Below are 21,548 nucleotides of genomic sequence, written 5' to 3'. Positions count from 1 at the left end.
ACAGAACTCCCCTTCGAGTTCCCTGAGTCATACAGCCAATTCCCACTAGCTAGCTATTTTATATATGGTGGTGTATATGTTTCCATCCTGTTCTCTCCATTCGTCCTGCCCTCTCCTCCCCCTGCTGTGTCCACAAATCTGTTCTCTATGTCTGCTTCTCCACTGCTGCCCTGCAAATAGGATCATCAGTACCATCTTTCTAGATTCCATATTTATGCGTTAGTATATGATACTTCGTTTGTTTGTTTTTTTCTGACTTACTTCACTCTGTATAATAGGCTCTCAGTTCATCCATCTCCTTAGAACTGACTCAAATGTGTTCCTTTTTATGGCTGAGTAATATTCCATTGTATATATGTACCAGAGCTTCTTTATCCATTTATCTGTTGATGGACATCTAGGTTGCTTCCATGTCCTAGCTATTGTAAAGAGTGCTGCAACGAACATTGGGGTATATGTGTCTTTTTCAATGAAAAAATATGGAACTCTTTACAAATTTGCATGTAATCCTTGCACAGGGGCCATGCTAATCTTCTTTGTATCGTATCTATATTAGTATATGTGCTGCTGAAGTGAGCGCCCAAGCCTCCTCCTGACCTAAGCCTCTGTGGTCCTATGATCCCTGTTGTTGTTGTTCAATAGTATCTGACTCTGTGGGACCCCATGGACTACAGCACGCCAGGCTTCCCTGTCCTTCACTATCTCCCTGAGCTTGCTCAAACTCATGTCCATTGAGTCAGTGTTACCATCCAACCGTCTCATCCTCTATTGTCCCCTTCACCTCTTGCCTTCAATCTTTCCCAGCATCAGGGTCTTTTCCAATGAGTCGGTTCTTCGCATCAGGTGGCCAAAGTATTGGAGCTTCAGCTTCAGCATCTGTCCTTCCAATGACTATTCAGGACTGATTTCCTTTAGGATTGACTGGTTGGATCTCCTTGCAGTCCAAGGGACTCTCAAAGTCTTCTCCAGCATCACAGTTCGAAAGCATCAATTATTCGGCACTTAGCCTTTTTTATCTATCGTCCAGCTCTCACACCCGTACATGACTACTGGAAAAACCATAGCTTTGACTGTACAGACCTTGCCAGCAGTGATGTCTCTGCTTTTTAGTACACTGTCTAGGTTTTTCATAGCTTTTCTTCCAAGGAGCAAGCATCTTTTAATTTCATGGCTGCAGTCACTGTCCGCAGTGATTTTGGAGCCCAAGAAAATAAAATCTATCACTGTTCCTGAGCTGATGTGGTCCTGAGATATTACGACTGGAATAATTGCCATCACAATAATAGCGCCAGGCACTGTTATAAAACTTTTCACGCATGATCTCATGTACTGCTCCACAGTGAGAGAATTGAGGCACAGAGAGGGCAAGTTTACTCGTCCCAAGAGCCCTGGGACAGGCAGCCCAGCCTGGATCTATCCGACTTCAGAGCCTGCTCATTTACCTGCTTCACTGCAGCTTTTGGGACTCTAAACCCTGCTCTCACAGGGTCCAGAACTCAGCCAATCACCAAATTCAACATCAAGTCATGACTCAGCATATTTGCTGGGGAAGCAGCAGGTGGGAGGGGTGGATCTTAGCCGGAGAGCTGAGAAGACGACAGTCCTCTGTGGAAAGCTTCCTAGAGGAGGAGGATGGGCGAGAGAAGGAAGAGGAGTGGGAGCAGGGGAAGAGTGTCTTTCAAGATGTTTAGGAGGTATGGCCATTCCAGACAGCAGGGTGGGCACTTGGAGGGATATGACCTTGTTTGAGAACAGAGGGTTGGAGGGACCCAGAGGGACAGGACAGAGGGAGGGAGTCAGGTCTGGCTGCATTCCCTTCCTCCACCAGGCCTCAGACTCAGACCCCAAGGGGCAGATAAGCCTGTGCCACATGGCCCTCTGAGAAAGCCTCCTGTTTCTCGCCCCCTCCCCTAGCTACTTAGCCCTCTGCTCCAGGCCGGAGGCCACTTTCAGTCACTCACAGGCTAAATCCTTAGGGGAAGGGCCTCTGCTGATCTCCCCCAAGGCTGATTAACAGCAACGAGCTGGAGGCAAAGGCTTGCTCTTCTCCTAGAAGGCTGTCTTTGTTTCCCCAAGGGTATGGCACCTACAGACCTCTCCCCTCCCCACTAAGAAGACAGGGCTGCCTTTGCAGACATCTGAGAAGGATGGATAAAGGAGAGAAAATCAACACCCAGTGCCAGCCTCTGGGCCGGCGGGAACACCCTCACTTTTCAGAGGGAGATGCACTGGCAGGTGCAGGCACTTACTCAGAGGAAAAAGTCTGCCTGCTGGTTGGTCTGGTTCTCCTCTGGCTTCAAAGTGCTAGGGGTCTGTGCCTAGCTGGTGCATGTTGCCTCCCTCCAACTCCCACCCCCCCACCCCTGGTCCACAGGTTTGCCCATGAAGGAACTGCAGTTGGTGACTAGGTCCCTCCTGGGAGGCGGGGCACAAAGCACCCCCCAGTGCAGGCCACTTCCCTCTTCTGGATATTGCAGCTTTTCTGCTGGCTGACCTTGACCTAGGGCCTCCTACATTTTAGGCACGGGGCTAAACATTTGAGCAGATGACATGCTAATCCTTATAACTGTCCAATGAAATAGGTCCTGTTACCTTCTCCCTTTCACAGATGAGGAAACTAGGGCTCAGGAAGGTGAAGCAGTGAGCAATGGAGGGAAGATTTGTATCCAGGATCCTCTCTTAGGCCCCTATGACTCTCTTTGCTGGGTATGTGTTGTCTCCCCTAATTGGAGTCCAGGTGGATGGAAGAGCAGTCTGCCTTCTGACCTCCTCTCAACTGGCCGAGAAGGAGGGGCCTCGGGCTCTGCCTCTAAGAAATGAGACCATCTCTCCCAGCCCAGGGTGCGGGGCTGCAGGAGGAAATCAGACAAGTTGTGAATCCAGCTTCCTCTCTGTTCACCCTTGTTGTTGGCTGGGGTTCCAGCTCCCTCCAGGATCAGAAAGAAATTATTCCTTTTGGAAAGTGGATAAGGGTGCAGGCTCACATCCTGTTACTTGCTTGCTGTGGGACCTTGGGGAAATTACTTAACTTCTCTGTGCTTCAGTGTTGGCGTCTGTAAAATGAGGAAATCAGAATACCAGGTTCATAGGGCTAATCAGGATTGCATTGGGGAGAGTTTGCAACACTGCTTAGCACACGGGTAAGTGTCCTCAAGAGAGGACTATTTTAAAAGAGGGGCCGTCAAATGTGGGGCTGTCTATAAAAAGGATATGGTTGGTTTTTAGTTGGGGGGGAGTCTAGATTTCCTAATTTTTCAAGGCTGAGAATTCCTGAGAGGGGAGGAAAGGGTGGATGGTTTCCAGGTGACATTCCGCCCTTCCCCCCACCTCCCCAGGAGGATAAAAATTCCTCCCAGGTTTCTGTGCACTTTCATGTGGAACCTGCTGAGCCCTGCCAGCATTCCTCTGCCCCTCCTGTCAGCTGGGGGCCGGCGGAAGGGGTCATTAGCCCCTTTTACAGCTGTGTAAAGTGTGATGGCAGACGCCTCTACCTGAGATCCCAACTGGAACCTGCTTGAAGCAGGTGACCCGCCCCCCAGAGGAGGGGCTTTAAGACTGAGGACAGGAGGAAGTCTCCCAGGCAGGCTGCCTGCAATGTGCACTGACGCCTGTGGTGGGGACCAAGTTTCCCTGCCACCATTCCTATCCTGAGGTCCCCTGGAGACGGGTTCTATGTGGACGCCAGAGGACATGAACCTCAGTTCTGTCCCTGCCCCTGCAGCTCCCAGACTACAGCCCTGGAGTGACATATGACCCAACGAGTCTGCGCTAGGGGAACCAGGGAGATGGAGAGGAAAGCTGCCTGGGTAGGAAGTAAGGGCAGGCTTCCTGCAGGAGAGGGCAGGAAAGATCAGGAAGATCAGGACTGGAGCCACGAGGGTTGGCATGGGGGATATCAAGATGTGCTCTTTTCACCCTCTGCCTCAGTCCTTGTGTGTTCTTGCATCCATTCATCCATCTATCCATCCATTGACCTACTTTCTATTTAAACAGGACTCCAGGAGCCCTTTTCCATAGCTGCTGGAGTTGTTCTACCATAGGACAGGCTAATGATGGGGAGGGAGTGTCCCTTCACTGAAGTTCTCTGAGCAGCTATTGCAGGAAGGAGTTTGGCACAGGATGGGGGCTCCCTTAAGCCTCCAAGATATCCTTCCTGCTTGAAAGCTTGTGAAGCCCTCCACCTCACTTCTGTCCTCTGATAGCCTCGCTGCTGCTGCTGCTGCTGCTAAGTCGCTTCAGTCATGTTCGACTCTGTGCAGCCCCATAGACGGCAGCCCACCAGGCTCCCTTATCCCTGGGATTCTCCAGGCAAGATGATAGCCTGGAGCTCATGTCTTTTTCCCTCAAGCCAGTTGCTTTACCCACTTTTCCTGTCTCCTTCCCTGCCACTTCCAACCCGCCCCTCCTCCCTGTTCAGCCTGGCCCCACCATACCCCAGGTGGACTTTTATGTCCCTCCCCTCCCTTCTCTATGTCTAGCTTGGCCTCTTTGTGACAGCCAGGGCTATTTCCAAAGGACCTTGCTGAAAATGTGGACTCCCTTGCTCAAGAGCCTTCCATGGCTCCCGTTACCTACAGAAAAATAATCCTCTGCCAGTGGGCCCCAGACTCTCCCACTTTTTCACATGACATGTGCTCCCCCACTTATACACATGGCATGTACTCCCCTTGCTAACCAAGTCACCCCCAGACTAGGCTGAGAAAATGCCTCCTTGATGAAGACCGGCTGGCGCCCCCACTGAAGCAGTGATGGAATTGCTGTGGTGGTTTCCTTGAGGGCAGGGACACACCTTGTCAGGTCTGTTCCCCCAGTGCCCAGCGGGAGCTCAAGAAATGTCAGCCAGCAGTTTGAATGAGTCAGTGAGTGACTGGCTCTTCACCCTTCTGTTTTGAGGACCTCCCATCGCCCCATCCCTGCTTGTTAGAACAATTCCCATCCTTCGAGGGCATCTCAGTGCCTCCCTGTCCTTAATGTCGTCCCTGGGGCCCTCACCTGGGAAGCTCCACTCTTCCCTGAACCACTGTCTTATCATCTTTGTGCTCAATGAACATAGGCTTCTTGAGAGCATGACCTGAGTCCTCCTTCACACTGGATTATTAATCATGTTGATACAACCTCTAATTTAAAAAACTTTCACCCACACTCTGTTCAAAATTAACTCACCAGACACTTCATGAGCTCCCAAGGCTAGCACGTGCCAGGCATGTTCCAGGCCAGGGCTCCTGACTGTGGGGCAGGGCACTCCTGTGGGGGAGGCAGAGGCTGACCAGCCCACTGACGTCAGGCTGCTCTGGCTTCTGGCCCCTCTTCAGAGCTGAGTTACTGAGCCCAGAGAAGGTGACTCTCCTGCTGGGTCACCCAGCCTGAGCAGGCTCCAGGATACTCGTTTCCCCTTGTGCCCCAGCAGGAGTCCTTTGACCTAGCCCTGGACAGTTCCGTTCAGGTGGGTGCTCCAAAGAGTGATGAAGTCTACAGTATTGAATTTCTTCTTCTTTTTCCTCTTCTTTTTTATTGAAATATAGTTGGTTACAATGTTGTATTAGTTTCACATATACAGCAATGTGACTCAGATATATACATATACATATAATATATATAATATGTATATATAATGTATGCATATATATAATATGTACACAATGTATTTTTCTGATTCTTTTCCATTTTAGGTTTTCTGATTCTTTTCCATAAATTCCCTCTGCTATATAGTATAGGTTCATATAGTCAAAGCTTTGGTTTTTCCAGTAGTCATGTATGGATATGAGAGTTGGACTATAAAGAAGACTGAGTGTCAAAAATTGGTGCTTTCGAACCGTGATGCTGGAGAAGCCTCTTGGGAGTCCCTTGGACAGCAAGGAGATCGAGCCAGTCAGTCTTTAGGGAAATCTACCTTGAATGTTCATTGGAAGGACTGGTGCTGAAGCTGAAGCTCCAATACTTTGGCCACCTGATGTGAAGAGCTGACTCATTGGAAAAGACCCTGATGCTGGGAAAGACTGAGGGCAGGAGGAATAATATTCCACTGTATAGAAATGTGACATCTTTATCCATTCTTCTGTTGATGGACATTCAGTTTGCTTTCATGTCCTGGCTATTCTAAATAGTGCTTCTGTGAATATTGAGATGTATCTATCTTTTCAAATTAGTTTTTGTCTTTTCCAGATGTATGCCCAGGAGTGGGATTGCTGAGTTGTATGGTAACTCTATTTTTAGCTTTTTAAGGAACCTCCATACTGATTTCCAATTTACCTTCCTACCGACAGTGTAAGAGGCTCCCTTTTCTTCACACCTTCTCCAGCTGAATTTCTTCTTAAAATTATAGCAAATGTAGCTTCTTATTTTATTTGAGGTCTTGTTGATTGGAAATCCAGTAGATGCCCCAAGTAGGTAATGAGTCATTTCTGTTTCTGGCCCCGGAAAGCCATGTCAGACTTGTACTTTTTGGATAAAACCAAGGTCTGTGTCACCCTTAGTCCTCCACCTGCTTCCTCTGTTGCTTCTCTACTAAAGGAAAGGGTTAGTCCTCATCTCTTGGGCTCTTCTTCCCACACCAGCAGCTCCTGTGATCAGGGGTTGGGTCCTTGTTACTCCCGTGCTCCCTCTCAGAGCAGAGAAGGGCTCCATCCCATCTGGGAAATGAGTTTCCTGCCCTACCCAGAAGTCTGACCCCAGTCCCTTCTGCTGTGGCCACCACTATCTCCGTGCTCTGGTCTCCAAGGGAAACCTCTGCCCCCTGGACCTCTTGCTCCATCCCCAGGGTCCTGCCTCTCATGCTGTAGAGCAGGCTCCCAACCCCCACCAGGCTCACCTGCTTGGCGCCTGTCCCAGGGGACACAGAGATGTTATCCCTGGGGGTATGGGCATCAATGGGGGCATTGTTCCCACCCTGTCCAGGCAGAATCAGGGAGGGACAGGACAGAGACTGGGAATGTCCCAGGTGCCACACAGGCTGGCTTTGTCCTCCTCTTCCTTCCCCTCCCACCCTGCCCCCACCCAAAACACAGACCTTTCCCTGCCCCCTTCACAGGCTCCTCCATAGCCCAGGGCAGTGCAGCTGTTGCAGGGGTGGAGTTAGGATGGCTTTGGGCAGCTCTGTGGGAGCAAGGTGTCCCCTCTACCTGATCTCTTTGGAGCTGGGCTTCTGCTCAGGGAGACCCATCCCTGCCTGCCCAACTTGTCTGCCTGTGGCAGCCCTGTCTGGGTCCTTTCCCTGGGCCTGCCTTCTCCATGTGCCATCCAGACCCAGGGCAAACTTAGCTGCCCTGTAGAGACTTCCCAGCCCTAGTCACACGCATTTAGGCCCCCAGGAGACAGAACAGGTTGTATATAAAAATCAGTTCCCAAGAGCGGACCCCATTGTGGGGACTCCTGGATTCTGGTCCCAGCTCTGTTAGTAGCTGTGTGACCTGGGTGAGTCATTGCATCTGGAGGTCTCTTTGGTCGCATCTATAAAATGCCGGTGTTGGCCCATCTTCCCTAGGCTCCCACGGTCTCCTTGCGCAGCTGCCTCCTGGGAAGTGGAGACATGACTGCCCCGGGGAGAAAAGATCCCCCATCCCCAGGCTTCTGGCTCTCCTTAACCTCCAGCCATAGCTTTGTCCCTGAAGCATGAGTGACAGCCACAGAAAGCTAATGGAAACCTGCAGTGCTGTGAGTGAAACTGATCTGCAGATCCAGATCCAGTTTCTCCTCTCAGCGGGCCCCAGGCCTCCCTTGCACCTGCTCTGGCCTCTTTGTACGTTAGGCCAGGAGCGCTGGCTGTCTTTCATCCGCCTCCCGCCCCATTCATGCCTTAAGCCCGGGGCACCGCCTCCCGCCTCCTGGCTGGGGCACGATTGCTTGCTGTAGGCTGGCCAGGAGGGCACCCCGGAGCCCAGCCCTCTCCCCCTTCCTCTCACTGGAAAGATCACAGGCTGGGGAGTAGAGGACAGGAAGGAGACACTGTGTCCCATCGGAAATAGCAAGGAGAGCTCAGCACTGGGGATTTGGGGGTTCTTTTGCTGAAAAAATTGTAAATTCAAGAGGGCTTTTTGGAGGAGGGACAATTTCCCACATGAATTTAACACATGTTTAAGCCCAGCAGTGCCTGTGAGCAGGGCCTATCTTTCTTGTCAGGAATGACATGGTTGTTTATTTGCTTTTAAACTTTTAATTTTGTATTGGTATAGCAGATTAACAATGTTGTTAAAATTTCAGGTGGACAGCAAAGGAACTCAGCCATACATATACATGTATCCATTCTCCTCCGAACTCCCCTCCCATCCAGGCTGCCACATAACATTGAGCAGAGTTCCATGTGCTACACCCTACGTCCTTGTTGGCTATCCATTTAAAATATAGCAATGTGCACACGTCCATCCCAAACTCCCTGACCATCCCTTCTCCACAACCTTCCCCATCAGGAACCATAAGTTCATTATACTGAGGGAAGTCAGACAGAAAAGAAATATCACGTGACACCCCTTATATGTGGAATCTAAAAGAAATATTACAGATGAACTCACGAAACAGAAAGATTCACAGACTTAGAGAATGAACTCAGCAAATATTTATCGACCTTGACAGTACAAGTTATCGTTTTAGGTGCTTCGTGTACAGCTGTAAACAAAACAAAGCCTTTATTTTCACTGAGTTCATGTGCCTGCCTGGGGGTGAGGGGGACAGACACAAACAGATAAGATGCTAGTTGGTTAGGAGAACTCTCCTATTTAGGAGAAGAATTAAAATGGATAAGGCAATAGGGAGCGACCAGATGATAGTTTAGATCTGGAATAGCAGGCCCTCCCTGAGGATGTGACGTCTGAGCAGAGAGCTGGGTGGACAGCTGATGGAAGGTATCCTGGGCAGAGGGAACAGTCAGTGCAAAGGCAGTGAGATGGGGAGAGCTTGGCGTGTTGTGTTGAGAGAATAGCAAGGAGCCCACTGTGGCTGGAGCGGATGAGTGGAGGGGAGGATGGTAGGAGATGAGGCTGAAATTGCATCCCACAGAGCCTCATGGCAATGACTCTGGATTTCATTCAGAGTGAAACAGGGGAAAGCAGCCAGGGTGCCTCTCCTTCGGAGCCCCTGTAAGGCTCTAGCAATCTTCTCTTCCTTACTGCCTCCCAGGATTAAGGAGAAGTTAAGAGATAAATTTGGGGATCAGGCATGTTTACTAGGTTTATTCATCCATCCATCCCCCACCCCTCCCATTTACCCATCTACCATCTGCCCATCCATTCACCTCACTATCCATCTGTTTGACAAATATTTATTGCATACCTCCTCTACGTTACCACTTTCTTTGGACAAGGAGCTTATTTTCTATATCTGTAAAGGGAGGCTGTGATAATTTGTTCTTACTTCAGAGACTTGGGAGGACTAAGCAAGACAGAGCACTTATATTGTTTAGCACAGTGCTGGGCATGTAGTGAGCACCTCATACACACCCAGTTGCTGTGTGACTAGTGGCTGGTATTTGCAAGCTCCCTCCACCTGCCTTTTCCGACTCACTCCAGGGTGTCTAACTGTGCCCACCCCACCTGGGGGAGCTCTCCCAGAGAGGGCATCCTGTTCCATTCTCAGAGTTTCCATTCTCAGAGGGAGAGGGGAGTGCTCCTCTCCCTTCCCAAACTGCCCCACCCCGGTGGCCTGCCCTCGGCCTCCTGTCCCAGGTGTGGTGTCAGAGCTCAACAGAATGTTCTCTCTGGGCCTCATGTTCTAATTTGCCCTCTTTACTCATCAGCTGGCCTCTGTCTGCCCCAGCCCATGGGCCACCCACTCGCCACCTCCTCCAGAAACATGTTGCATTGTGTAATGTAGCTCCAACTAGGGGTTCAAAAGCCTGAGACAGAAGCCTAACCTCTAGGGAGCAAAACCTGGTAAAAGCCCAGGCCTTGAAGCCATTTGGAGGCAGAGATGCTGAACAAATCCTGGCTTCAGTACATCTTCGCTGTTGTTCCCTGCAAGTCTCTCTGTGTCTCTGGGCCTCAGTTACTTTATCTGTAAGAGAGAAAAATAACACTCACATAAAGCTCCTTCAAGAAGAACATGCTTCTCAAGTCACTATTAACAGCACACACACACCCCACTGAAGCTGGGTCCTTGGGTGTGAATCCTGAAGATTGTGTTCAAATATGCGTAGACTTTTATCTGGGGTGAGGGTTCTTTGCTTTCTTCAAGGAGACCTGAGCCAAAAAGATGAGAACATGGCAAAAACTTAAAGACATTGAGGAAGTCAAGTTTGTAATTTATTCATTCATTTTGTAAAAATTCAATCATTCAGACATGTTTTTGGTACCTACTCTCTGCCAGGCCCTGTGGGAGAGTTGAAGACACACAGGGACTCCCCCACCCTTCAAAGTGTCCCCCTCTTAGGAATGGCTACAAGCCTAGTGGGGGCACTGCTCTTTACAGTTTATAGAGCACCTCCTTGGGGTCATCTTCAATGATCCTTTCTGCTCCTGTGGGAGAGGCCATTTTACAGGTGATAAAATTGAGACCCAGAGACGCTAAGTGACCAGCCGGAGGTCACACAGCTGACATGCCAGGACCGAGAGCCCTGAACCCATGCCTCCCTCCTGGCATGTTCCCTGGCCACCGGAGATGGGACAGCGCTTCCCTGGCCTGGGGCACAGGGGCTCCCTCTTCTTTCAGCATTTAGCGCCGTGTTGGCTGCCTCATCCTCGTTCTTCTCCTCGTTCTCCTCCTCCTCCTGGCCTCAGCTGCTCGATGAAGCCCACCCTCCACCCTCTGCCATGGGAATCTGCAGGGCCCTGGCCCATTAAGGGTTCCTTTCCCATAACACCTATCTGATTTTCTTCTTCCCCCTGTTGAGGGATGCAATCGAACAGGAAGAGGCAGGCTGGCTCTGGAGTCAAAGATGTTGAAGGAAGGGTGGCTTGTGCATGAGGTAGAATGGGTGGGGTTGTGACAGATGGAGGGCACCAGCGGAGGGACCCTCCCTCCTCTCACAGCTTCCCGGGCCCCCACAACACGCAGTCTTTTTGATGCTGCTGAGGATAAGCCAGGCCTCAGCCCACGCGAAACTCTTCACACACACCTCTGGCTCCAGGCGGTCCCTGAGACCTTGTCAGGGGCTGGCTCTGTGCCTAGGTCCCAGCCCAGGGCGCCAGGCAACAGCAAGGGGTGGGAGGCCCAGCGTGCTCCGGTATTTATTTATTTATTTGAAAGGCCCAGCATTTACATGCACGGGTTCTGATTACCCCCAGGGCCGGGAGGAGGGGGACGCTGCTGCCTGGGCCTTTGATGTTCCAGAGAAGAGATGGTGAGATGGCGCTGGGAGTCACTGCTGCTGTGGGGTGTGTGCTTGGGGGGAGCCCTGTGATGTCACATCAGGAGCCCAGAGATGGCAGGTATGCGGGCCAGGCCCAGGGGTGACTAGGAGGGGTCAGAAAGTGGGAAAGAGGAGGGAGGTCCCTCTTGGGCCAGACGCATGGCCCACAGCTGCACGGCACCCACCAGGACCATAGCCATTGCCTGGGATTTGGGAGCACGCATGCCCTCCAAGGGCAGCAGGTTGAAGAGGAAGGGAGGGAGGAGGTGCCAAAGGCCCGTGGGCAGGGCCCCACCTCTAAAAACTCCCCATCCCCAGAGAGGCCTGGAGGATGAGGACAACCTCAAGATCAATGTCCAGGTTGAGGGCATTGAGGTAGAGGCCTGAGACCCACACAGAACCACAAAGACCCCCCAGAATGGGCTCTGGATATTTGTCTCCAGGTCTCCCATACATGCAGCGGAGCCTGGCAGGCTACAGCCCATGGGGTTGCAAAGAGTTGGACACGACTGAGTGACAAGCTTCCATATACCTCTAGGGAAACCAAGAGGACGTGTGCTGAGTGATGCGGAGTGTTTACTCATAAGTCAGTGAGTGAGGGGACAAATGCAAAGATGGAAAGACAGGAATGCCTCTAGTGTGTCAACCATACTTATTTCTGAGTGTCTTCTGTGGACTGGGCCCTAATGTATGAATGAGTGAACGAGACACAGGATCCCCCATCCCAGGGCTTTCTGGGAGGAGTGCAGAGATAAGGAAGAGTTAGAAATGGGGGAGATGTTCTTTTTAGCTCTGTCATTGGAAAAAATTTCAACCATTGTTAATATTTAATCCCATTTGCTTTTTCTTTCTCTCTCAATGTAGATATTTTTCCCCGAACAATTTGAGGGTAAGTTACACATATCGTGGCCTTTATCCCTAAATAATTTCAGCCTGTGTTTCCTAAGAATAAGGACATTCTCTTCCTTAACCACAGTATGGTTATCAATTTCATAATTTAGCATGAATTCAATATTTTATCTAATCTACCACCCGTATATATCCATGTTCCCATTTTGATTAGAACTAATTCAGTTGAGTTAATAACATCTTTCCCAGCATTTTTTGCCCTGCAGACCACAGGAACCAGGGAGGTCGCAGAACTAGGGAGGAGACAAGCCGTGGCAGAGCTGGGTGACAGCCAGGAGGACACGCTCCTGAGAGGGGTGGAGGTGAGCACTGGCAGGGGCGGGGGGACGGCCCCAGGCCTCAGCTTCTGGGTGGGCCTCCCAGGTATCTGAGGAAGCTTCTCTCACCGTAGACATCTGGGGACTCTCAACCCAGGAAGCAGAAAACCCTGCGTTTCAAGGCGGTTTACCAACCTGCACAGCCAGCACCCCATCTGTCGCACCTGCCGCCCTCCCAACACACACTCAGTGGGTGGAGATGAGTGAGTAAAACATCGCGTCAGTTATTCCAGATGTTCCAGCCAGCGAGTCCCTGGCTCAGACAGGACCATAGAGGGCCAGTGGGAAGGTGATGGCCTGGGTTGAGGGAGCCTCTGGGATTTATGGTGGGTGGAGTTTCTACCCACAGTTTCCCTGGACAGCCCACATCCTCCTCTCCCTCTGAGGTCTCCTCTAGAAACAGGCCCCTCAGCCCTGATATATCCCTATGCCTAGAACAGGGCTCGGTACTCAGTAGATATCAATCAATATCTGGAACAAATGAACAGCTCTTCTTTCTATTCAGGAGACCAGATTAGTACTTGGATTTTGTGGCTCTGGGTTGTTAATCTTGGGGTCTGAGACTCTGCCCACACGCTCCATCCATCCATTGGCTAAATCCAGCTATCTCCACGCACCAGCTATTGGAAACAAACAGAACTAGAGAGAGAAAGCCTGGTGGGGCAGAGAGGCGTCCCAGGAAAAGCAGTGATCACCTGGTCTTTACGCCAGATGAAGGCCCGATGGGTATAGCTTGTAGTGAGAAGATGCATGATTTGACATTAAGAAGGACTTCCCAATATATATTTTGTTGAATCTTAGATGGTTTCCTTGTTGACCTGTCCAGAGGCAGAGGGATGCCAGAGATGACTTCTTGACCCTCCCAGATGGCCCTTTGGGGCCTCTCAGGCCCAGCCAAAGTTTTGCCCACCAGGCGTGGGTGGTGGGACTGTGGATGGTTGGCTTTAGCCTGCATCCTTGGTGTGCGCCAACCAGGCCAAAGGTGCCCCACGCACTGTCTGGCCTGGGATAGTATCCAGACTTGGTCCCCAGGGTCCTCCCACCCCTGCTGGACAGCGGCCTCTCCCAGTGACTCAGCCCTGACGTCGTGGGGCGAGCGGAAAGGCCAAGGGTGTGGGAGGTGGTGGCTCCCTCCCTCCTGTCCTCACCTCCCTGGGCTCAGTCCCCATAACCTCCTTCCCTCCCACCACCCCTATCCTCTCTCACCCCCTCGTGAGCTTCCCATGAGCCCATGCGCCCAGGGCTGTTGTCTTTCCTCGTGGACACACGCCTTGTGCGTCTGGGTATGTGCTGGGCCACTGCGGCTCATGAAATAAAAGAAGCACAATGTGAGAGAACTCCTGGTCTAGATCCCAAGGCCTCTCTCCTTACCTATTAGGGGTGGGAATGGGACACCTTTCTTGGGTGACTTGGGCATTCTTGGTTTCACACTGGGGCCTCTCCGTGCCTCCAGGCCTTGGATCTGCTTGTCTATCCCATGCCCCCCAGGACCTACCTTAGGTGTGTGAGCTCAGCTTTCTGCGTTCCTTCAGATGGGAGAGAGTCCCTGAATTCGTACCTTTCCCCTCTGCAGGATGCTGCATTCAGGCCTCCAACTCTGTCCTGCCTACACCCCTCCCAGCCAGCCCCCTCCTCCACCCCACTTCAAAGTCCAGAGCCAGCAGGAGCTAATTACATGCCCCCCACCCCCCTCGCTTGTTAAGTGTCATTAGCCCCAGTTTACAGATGAGGAAACTGAGACTGGGGAGTTGGAGGACGTCACCCCCTACATCCCCACCCTGGTCCCTGAGTCAGGACTGGCACAAGGTCTGGGGACCTTGCCAAGACCCTTTCCTGGAGAAGCTGGGGGTCCAGTGCCTATTCTAGCTCCCACTTCCTGCCTTTCCCCAGCCCTGCTCTCCTTCCCTTGAAGCCAGCTGTGGGTTTGAATAGACCTCTGCAGAGCCCCTGGAATGGGGTGGCAGGAAGCCTCTCTAAAGTCTTGCAAAGGCAAAATGCAAATGAGCCCCCCAATTAGTATAGAGTCAGGGCGGTGGCACTTTAGGTAATGGGACTTGGGGAGCAGAGGGACCCCCACCCTCCCGCTCATCAGCTCGCCAGAGGCCCCCACTCTGGAAAGAGGTTGGTGATGTTGTCACCCTGAGTGGAGCTGGCTGGGTGGGGCTGGGTGGGATGAGATGGGGTGAGGAGGGGGAGAGTGCTGACACTGGCGGGACTTTGGAGGGCACCAAGCTGATGTTGTCAGCAAGGATGGCCCTGCCCGCAGGGTTGAGGAAGAAGCCTGCATCTCAGCCCTCCTGGGGCAGGCAGAGGCTCCCTCTGTGGTCTGGGAGTATAGCCAGCTCCTTGACCTGGTTTGACTCAGCCAACTGGGGCCTAGTGGGCTGTGAGATCTTTGAGACACCCCCCAACAAAGGGGAACAAGGCCCTTTTGTTTATAGACAGGGAGAAGAGGTCCAGAGAGGGGAGCGATTTGTCCAGCTGGTTCTGCACAGTGCACAGGGCACAGCAGAGACTTTGGAGAATACAGTCAGCGGAATCGGGGCTCCTGAGGGAAAGTGAAGGCTGGGAGCGGAGAAGTGTGGAGGCTGTAGCAGGGAAATGCGTTGCTCACGAAGCTGTAACCTTCTCAAGTGCTGGGATTGATGGTCAGTTTCTTCCACGGCTCCTATGGACCGACAGTATGCTGGGTCTATGGCAGAAGATAAATACTTATCTGGTCACTAGCTGAGCTTTGTAGTGCTGACACGAATGTACAGGGAGGGCGATATACTGCAGCCAGAGCGATGGAGGGCAGACTTCAGGAAGAGCTTTGTACTTTTGTGGACGAGGGCCTCTGAGATAAGTGCCTAACTAACATAGGAGCTGGCATTCGGCCCTGTCTGGTACCCTGGACCCTTCTCTGGGGTAGCATGCGGGGTTGCCTCTGCTATCCACTCAACAGGCTCCCCCCCGCCCCGACATTGTCCTCACTATGGAATGAAAACCCCGTGGACTTTGTCTGTCATCATGGGAAGATCCCACATCCAGGAAGAATAGGCATGGTGACATCACCGCAGCTTTGGACCAGGTGTGTGGGTGCCCCTGGCTGAGCCTTCACCCCTGAAACTGCAGGGGTTCTCAGCTGAGGTCTCACAGGGGAGCTGTGCGGAGAGGCAGAATCAGGAAGCAGAAGGAACCAGAATAGAAGAGCCTGGCTCCCCGCTTCTCCCGTCTATCCCTACGTTGTCACCCTAACAGGCTTCCCCAGCATATGATGTGTCTCCTCCGGCTCCTTTAGGCCTGATGACTCCTTGTTGGTGGTGAGAGCTGGAGGATGTGACCTGGGGAGGAGAGAGCTCAGGGAACCTGACCCTGTGAGCTTAGTGGGGGTGTCACAGCCCTTCTCAGCCCAAATGAAGGGCTTGGACCTGAACAGTGGCTTTGACAGGGATAAAGGATCCCACCTACTCCAAACCTGAGCAGAAGGACAGTTCGGGAGACAGAGTTAACTTGCTGCAGGTTAATCAAGAGGGAGTCCAGCGTGGGCCTGCTTCTGGCCTCCGTGTCCCCTCCCCTGGGGACAGCTTCTCCCTCTTCAGCTCTCATCAGCAGATGCTCAGGCTCTCCCTGGGACATGGCTGATGCACCTTGTATTATTGTCCTTGGGTTACTGCCCGCCTCCCTTCTTAGAATTTAAAACCTTGAAGGCAAGGACCAACTTCTCTGAGACTGGCTGCCTTGGGTATGGATGTGTCAGACATTGAGTCTCATGTGGCCTGAGCTGCCACAGCTCTCTTGGCTGTCCCACTCTGGGGGAATTTGGAGACTTCCCCTCGAAGGCCCAGCTTCTTCCATTTGGCCTGGTGCACAGAGCTCTGGCTCTGGTCCCAAAGCCAACCTATGTGCCACAGGCCTTCAGTGGAGGCATTTCTCCTCCCTGGGCCCCACTTTCACCATCTCCAGTGTCCCACCCAGTTTGAACATTACATCAGAATCTAGGCTCAGACACTCATTTGATCCCACCATCCTTCTTTCATTCATTTGCATGCTTGTTTGCATAAATCTGCATGGAGCATCTAACAGCGTCTATGTTTTTCTGTTGACCTGCCTTTGCTTCGATTTCTGGTTTTATCTTTCTCCTAAATGACATGAACAAGGAGGGGGTGCAATGGACAGAGGCCACGTCTTGTCTCTGTAACCCCATCAGCTGGCACAGGGCCTGTGACATAGTACTTGCCCTATAAATGCTTGCTGAAGTGAAAGGGCTGAGAAGAGTTGCTGGGTGGGTACCTGTGGGAAGAGGGAAGCAGGAGGGGAGTGAGAGGGAGGGCCTGACTGGGGTGGGGAGAGTGATAAGCAGCATCAAGGAGAGATGTCGGTCAATGTCTGCATCCCTGGATTCACCAAGAGGGTGAAATGGGTCTGGGAGCTGGGGCAGGGGGAGTGATAGCTACCCAAGGTCATGTAGCCGGTTGGTGGCAGAGCTCACACTTCAACCCTTGAACTCCTAGGCTGATGCTGAGAATCTTAGAAGTAGGACTTGGAGGGAGGGAGCTGAGCAGAGGGCTCTCCCCTTCCTGTGTTACCTCCTCTCAGACTGGAAGAGCAGCTGAGTTCACAAGGAGTCAGAGACCAGCCTGTGAAAGACTCAGAATCCAGTCGGAAAGGTGGAAAGGTGAAAAGGCAGCATGCCCTGGTCCTGCCATCCCTCTGGGATTCGAGAGGGGTTCTGAAGGGAGTGAAATTCTCTGCCCTTGAGGTCTTGGAGACTCAGGGGCCGCCTGGTGAGGTCAGCTCCGTGTGGTGGCAGAGGACCACTCAGAAGCTCTCCATCCCTGTAATCCAGGAGAGGGTCAAGGAAACATGGAAAGGGCACACTGGGCTGGTCCCCCTCCAACAGCTGGCATTCAGGCAGCCTGCTACTCCTCAAACCATTCTCAGTGACCAAGGTCATCTGGGGCTGGCACCTACCTGGGGGAGGGCTGGGAGAGTAGGTTACTTCAGGCTCCCACCCGCTCTTAGGGCATTAGACATTCACTCCCACTGGTGGCCCAAGGCAGAAGGCTAACGGGCAGGCTCTGAAACTAGGGGTGTGGGTCAGGAGAGATGCTGAATGCACTGTTCAGGGGATGAGGCTGGGCCCAGCCAGGCCCTCTATCCCACCCCCCACCCCCATTTCACTGACCCTGCTTGTGGACCTCTAGGCCTCTCTGAAGGGATAGGTGGGGATCCCCGAGGTCTGAGCCCCTATCCCTTGCCCAGGTCTCTGTTGCTTTGACTGGACACCATGGCTGGCTGGATGGATGCCCTCCTGAAGGGAGAACAATCAATCCCTGAGCATATCAAACTCACACGGTTCAGGTTCTGCTTGCAGGGAGCTCTCCAGAGTGATGGGGGAGAGACATTAATCAATCCAATGGGGGAGATAAGACACCAGTGTACTCAGGATGTAGAAGCAGGGAGACGGGAGAGTGTAGATGAAATGAATATTGAAGGGCTGGCTCACAGAGAAAAGGGTTAAATAGAAATTGGATTGGGAATCCCAGCAGATAGCATGGAAAAAAGGAGCCTGGAACCAAGGAGGGCAGGAAAAAGGGATGTTGCCTCAGACAGGAGAAAGCTTAGGAGGAGGGGCCCGTGCCAGGGGCCAGAGCCCTAAGCTGAGGAGGATGGAGCTGAGGGAGAGCAGCTTAGGGCTGTAGGAGCTGCCAGAGGAAAGCGGAGAGCCTAGGAGAGATGAGGAGGACGGAGGATGTGGAGCCAGGGAGATGGTGCCTCGGTCGCAGGCAGACGGGCTGAGCGGGTGGAGAGAGGCCGCAGAGTCCTCACCGGGCAGAGGGAAGGGTGGAAGGGACGCAGCGGCCCAGAGGCAGGCCTGGCCTGGAGCCCTGACCGCATTCCCCCTCTCCCGGGCCCATCCCGGCCCACCCCGGCTCTGCCCAAGGCCAGCCATATCCTGACCCTCAGCTTTCCCCAAGCAGAGCCAGCCCCAGCCGGTGCCCAGAGAGCAGGGTGCCGCAGCTGCTGTGAGGGTTCAGCGTGGAGCCTCGGTGGGGGTTGATGGGAGACTGCCAGGCGCCGCTTAATAGGATTTTAATTATACAGCTCCAGCAAGAATTTTTTCCCCCCTGGGCTTGGGCCCTCACAGATACCTCCATCTCCACCTCAGCATCTTCTCAGCGCTGGCAGCCTGCGTGCCCGGGCCTCCACTGCCCGCCCCCACCCACCGTGGGGGACTCTGGCTATCTCCTGGGGGTCCCGGGGAGGGCTGGCATCTGCCCCCAGCAATCGTGGGGAGGTCACTGGCTCTTAGGGAGGATCCTGCTGAGGGGTGGGTGTAGGGAGCTCCTCCAAGGTCCACATCCAGGGCGGAGTGTGGCTAGAACTGACTTTGGCGGAGAGGGGGTGCCCAGCACCCTGCCATTACTGTGGACGTGGTGCTCATTTTCCCAGAGTGATTGTGCTCCACACCAGGCCTTTCCACAGTGAGTGTCTCATGTGAGGCTTGCCACACCAGGGCCTCCGGGAGGCAGGCAAGGCAGATAGAATGATAATCTCCATTTTATAGATGAGGACACTGAGGCCCCATGAGTTCAAGTGACTTGCCCGGGGACACAGTGGATAAGGAGTCCGGATGTCACATTCTGGCGGTGACCCTGTGCTTCCACTCCCCTCCCCTCCAGAAGGAGCCACGTGCAGGCTCTCTGTCTAGAAAGCTCTCCTCCCCTCGCCCCCTTTCTATCTCCCACTTACCCTTTAGGCATGAGATGTCCCCTCCTTCTGAGAGCTTGCTTTCATACTCCCACAGCTCCTGCATTTCGGCATCATAGCCCATTGCACATGCCAGATGACCCAGAAACTGGACTGCTATTAATCCAGCAGTTCCTTGGCCCATGAAGACGAACTCACTCCTGATGCCCCTGGTCAAGCGTTCAGAGCCTCCCCCACCAGCTGAGCTCTGTGGAATGACTGACCTTTCCCACAGTTGGCCTGTCCCATCCATCTGCCCCCCCAAGCCTCGCAGTCAGGCCAGTGTCAGCCACCGGTGCGGCAAGGTGACAAATGGACCTTCTTACTGGCAGCACTTTGAGTGACGCATTTCTTTCTTTTTGGTTTTTATTATATTTTAACACCTATCTTTTTTGATTTGAGAATAATTTTAGATGTACAGAAAAGTTGCAAGGATAAAACAGAAAGTTCCCATAGACTTTCCCCCATACTGTATGTACACTGAAAGTTTCCTTTGGTTGTATCGCTCAGGTATCTTTGTCCCAGCGAGAATCACACACTGGTACATTTCTATTAACTAAAGCCAGCACTTTATTCAGAATTCACCATTTATTATATTTTTTTAATTCCACAAGTACTAGATGAATGCATTCTTGCGTGAGTTTCCACAGTGTCATAAAATAAACAGTAAAATAATGATGCCCCGTCACCCGCTTCCTCCGAGGGTAATCCTGCCCGCTCTGTGCACACACTTTCCTCCTGCCCTTCTCAGCACACTGCGGGTCTGGAGCTCTGGCAGTCAGTATGCTGAGCGGCCAACGTGGTAGCAGTGGCTCCTTCCTGTCTCTTTCCCCTACTGCAGTGAACGCCCTTCTCTCCAATTCCTGCCCATCCCTCAAAGCTCTGCTCCAATCATGCTGCTTCTGGGCAACTCTGAGGACCTCTCAGCCCCCAGGAGCATGCCTTCCTCTCATTTGTCCATTCAACTTGACCGGCAAACAGTCGGGGGTGATGACAGAGCTCCCCACCCCCTATTGCTCCCCGCCTGGCTCCTGGAGAGCAGGAAGCAGCAGGTACCGAGGCTTCAGGAAAGTCACCTGGATGTCATCGGCAGTGGGCGGTGGTCCCCAGTACTGTGGGGGAGCAAGTAGCAAGGTATAGAACACTCAGTGTCTGACCTCAGGGCCCCCCCCAGCCTGAGCAAGAGGCACCCACACTTCCTGGCCTGGCTCCTGGATGACCTTGGCCCACAGAACTCGGGCCAGGCCCACCTGGCTGCCCAGAGGGTACTTCAGGCTGGGAGAGGGGAGGTTCTGGATCAAGCCTCTGCCCTCCCTTTGCCAAATGGGGCTTCTGTTTTTTTCTGCTGAGGCAGGAGGATGGCTAAGATTCACTCAACTCACTCCAGCCAGAGGAGGAGGCTGTATCCCAGGTTTTTCAGTCCCATTCAGACCTCAGTCCACGGTGAGGCCTAGAGGTCAATTTGGACCTACTGGGTCAGCCTACCTGTCCCCATCAAAGCATCTTCTGCTTCCCGCCCCGCCTCCCCCAGCCTCCTGGTGACTGCCACCCACCAGTATCAGAAGACTTATCCCATCCCACTTATGCCAGTCGTCTTCACCTTAGGTTTTCCCTCAAGGCCCTAGGAACAGACGGGGCTGGGGCTGGAAGGGGACTGATGCCTGCGGTGGCAACCTATCAGCTGAAGAGTTGACCATCCTGACCTGCCACTGGTCAGTTCATCCAGCCTCCAGCCTCAGCACTGCGCCTGCCTCTGCTAAACTCAGGAAAAGAAGAAAAATTGGGTGAAGAAAATGGCGGCCATCCTCCCTGACGTCTGTTCTTTCCATTGTCCAGCCTTCTCCTGCAGTCTCATGGGCTTCCCCTGGCTGCCCAGGCCTTCAAGTCAGAGAGGACAGGGCAAGAAAAAGGCCCTGGAGGCAGGAGGGGTCCTGGGGTGAGAACCAATAGAGGGGAGGTCACCAGGGAGGAAAGGACACTGCGGGTGTGCCTCGGGTGTGTGCTCCTGTTCACTGGGTGAGGAGTGGTGGGCCCCCCAGGCCACCCTGTGCAGGGTCTGCAGCAGGAGGCTATAGCCTTGGGGGATCCGGGTTTTCCGCCTGTGGGCTCCAAGCCTGGGAGAAGTTGCGGAGCTGGACAGCCCCGGCGGGGAGGGGGGGCCGGGCGGGGGATTGCCGCGTCGGACCTGGCTGCTGTGGCACGAGATGAAAGGCCAGGAGTGGGGTTGTTGGCAGACGGACAGGCGGGCGGAGGCGTGGGGTGGGGGGAGGGGAGATAACCATCTGCAAGGGCTGCCAGGTGTAGACATGGTGGAG

The 21,548-nt window shown here is 53.0% G+C and overlaps 1 long non-coding RNA gene and 1 other non-coding gene across 2 annotated transcripts; one reads left to right on the top strand and one right to left on the bottom strand.

Annotated features, from left to right (window-relative positions):
* Nucleotides 1-473: 473 nt before the first annotated feature.
* LOC128065696 (U6 spliceosomal RNA) lies at nucleotides 474-580 on the bottom strand. Its single transcript, XR_008201080.1, has one exon. It is a non-coding gene; the product is annotated as a U6 spliceosomal RNA (small nuclear RNA).
* Nucleotides 581-11,252: 10,672 nt separating this feature from the next.
* LOC128064384 (uncharacterized) lies at nucleotides 11,253-12,467 on the top strand. The gene is made up of 3 exons (XR_008200992.1): nucleotides 11,253-11,354; nucleotides 12,140-12,164; nucleotides 12,391-12,467. It is a non-coding gene; the product is annotated as an uncharacterized LOC128064384 (long non-coding RNA).
* Nucleotides 12,468-21,548: the final 9,081 nt, after the last annotated feature.

Source organism: Budorcas taxicolor, chromosome 19 (genome assembly GCF_023091745.1).
Source record: "Budorcas taxicolor isolate Tak-1 chromosome 19, Takin1.1, whole genome shotgun sequence".
In the NCBI taxonomy this organism is placed as follows: Eukaryota; Metazoa; Chordata; class Mammalia; order Artiodactyla; family Bovidae; genus Budorcas; species Budorcas taxicolor.
This window is presented reverse-complemented; position numbering and strand designations above follow the sequence as displayed.